The sequence below is a fragment of the Ochotona princeps genome, chromosome X (genome assembly GCF_030435755.1).
Source record: "Ochotona princeps isolate mOchPri1 chromosome X, mOchPri1.hap1, whole genome shotgun sequence".
Taxonomy (NCBI): domain Eukaryota; kingdom Metazoa; phylum Chordata; class Mammalia; order Lagomorpha; family Ochotonidae; genus Ochotona; species Ochotona princeps.
In genome coordinates this window covers 31,294,445-31,297,028 of record NC_080865.1, presented here as the reverse complement: position 1 = coordinate 31,297,028, position 2,584 = coordinate 31,294,445, and the positions used below count along the sequence as shown (strand labels likewise).

The following is a 2,584-nucleotide window of genomic DNA, read 5'->3' as shown; positions in this document are numbered from 1 at the left end:
TGACACCCATATGGGATTCTGGAGTGTGCAAGGTGAGAATTTAGCCCTTGAGCCATTGCTGGGCCAGATGGTTTTTGGATTTAATGCGATTGCTATCACATAACAATGCCATTTTTTACATAACAGGAAAAAACACTAAAATCTGTATACAACCACAAAATTTCTCAAAGAACTAAAGCAATCTTGAGCAAAAAGAGCAAAACTAGATTTATTGTTTTACCTGAGTTAAAAATGCATCAGCACAGTTGGGTGAACTTCTGCTTAGTGTATCTATGCACCATGTGAGAATGGCCAGGATTGAGTCCTAGCATTGTTTTGGATCCATCTCCCTACTAATACGCCTGAGAGGTAGCAGATGATGAATCAGTGCCACAGCCCCCGTAAGCATTTCTTTAACATTTGTCCAGACCCCCCACACTGTAGGGGGTTGGGTCCCTCAACTTCCTCAGGTATATAGGGCCAGAAATGCCCTTTAGGACAGAGTGGCCCACATGACCACATGTAAGTGATTCTTGAAGTGACCGAAGGGTCCATTCCTAGAGTCTCCTCCCAGTGCTGACCATGGGAGACCCCTGGGGGTTTGCAGGACAGAGTCCAGAGTGCTAAAGACTCTTTCCTCAGCCTCTGTGGAGCTGGCTTGCCCACACACCCAGGGCAATGCTGGGAGCCAGGGACTCAGTCATTTCACACACAGCATAGCACTGGGAACCAGTGACCTTTACGGATGTGGCCATGTACTTCACCCAGGCTCAGTGGGCCCACATGCCCCCTCTGCAGAGTCCTGTACAGTGGGGTGATGCTGGAGAAATATGCAAATATCTCTTCACTGGTAGCATCTTTACTACCCAGACTTATTCCGATCTCTCAGCTGGAGACAGGGGAGGCACCCTCCGCCCCAGGTCCCTGGGACACAGAGGATGGCATTGGCTCAGATGGTGAGTCCTCAATCGCGCAGGAAGAGCTGTTGATAAAGCAGAAAAGACCCAGAGAGTCTACATTGCACAGACCACCCGTTGATGGAGGACTCCTTGCAAGTGTTTTTGAGCACTGTGATGTTAGAAACAAGGCTGACTTCCTTGTCTACATCAGAATCTAATATTTCGAGGAGGAATGCAGTTCTGTGAATGTGAAGAATGTGGGAAAATCTTCAGATATAACTCAAAACTTATTCAGCATCCAATGAGTCACACTGGGGAAAAGCCCATTAAGTCTAAGGAATGCAGCAAAACTTTCAAGTCCAGCTATGACTGTATGGTGTATGAGAAGAACCACAGTGGAGATGGGCCCTATAAGTGTAAGGAGTGTGGCAGAGGACTGAGCTCCAACATGGTCTTGTCCCAGCATCAGTGGATCCACATGGGGGAGAAGCTCTACGTGTGTAAGGACTGTGGCAAGGCCTTCTGCAGGAGCGTGGCCTACCTCCACTATCAGAGGCTACACACAGAGGAGAAGCTCTACAAATGCAAGGAGTGCCAGAAGGCTTTTGATTGCAGACCACTCTGTGTTGTCCACCAGAGGCTTCATACAGGAGAGAACCCCTACCAGTGTCAGAAGTGTGGCAAAGCCTTCACTTAGAAGATAGCTTCCATTCAGCATCAGGGAGTGCACACCAGGGAGAAACCCCACATAAATAAGGTGTGTGGGAAAGCCTTCAGATAGTATGGACGTTTTGTTCAGCATCAGAAATTGCACCGGGTTGAAAACAAGCTCGTCAAGGCTGCAGGGCCATCCCTGGCCTGTCTCCACTGGCCATCTCGTGCCTTAGTTCCTGTCACTCTCCAGTTGTCATGCTCTACTGCAGCAGTGACCAAGCCTTCACTGACCTTCCCACATGCTGTGCTCAATCCTGCCTCAGGACCTTTGTTCATGCTGCTGCCCACACCTGGAATACCTTCTTCCCCAGCCTAAATTCTACGTGTCTTCCAGGCTGTTACGCCCACTGTGAAATCCTGTCTAGTCATTCTGCCCCAGTCTCATCCCTCTTGAACCATATCTTGGCATTCCTATGGCCCTTGCCTCTAGGAAATCTTGAACTTAATTTTTTGTTTGTATTGTTTCCTCCCCTCACAATATCACAACTGTTTCATCATAAACTCCACTGTCATCTATGAACACTTGAAGGCTTTACTGTATAATGCATTTTTTCCTTCTGGGTCAACAGTGAAAATACTTATCTTTGCATTGGCCCTTTTTAGGCTATAAAAAGAATTATGCTTATTAGCGACCTGGATATGGTTCTCAGGTTCTAGCTATAGACTCATTATTTCTAGGTGTTGGGGTCAACTGGGGAGCAATTCAGTAGATGGAAGTGTTTCTCTCTCTCTTTCTCATTCTCTCTCTCTCTGTTTCTCTCAAACGCGTAAATGTGTTGAAGGATATGAAATATATGCACATAGTAATATTATATTACTAGGGCAGCTATGTGGCCTGTTAAGACATTGATTGGGATGCCTGCATTCCACAACAGAGTCCTTGGATAACCAATCTATTAGATTCAATGAGCTTCCAGCTCATGAACGTGGAAGGCCATACTCAACCATGTCCAAATGATTGTGCAAGAGAATAGTAAAAGTGTGTAGTTGGC

General features: G+C 46.6%; 1 pseudogene; it reads left to right on the top strand.

Moving 5' to 3' along the window:
• Positions 1-491: 491 nt before the first annotated feature.
• Positions 492-1,986, top strand: LOC131478556 (zinc finger protein 621-like; annotated as a pseudogene).
• The last annotated feature ends 598 nt before the right edge of the window (positions 1,987-2,584 follow it).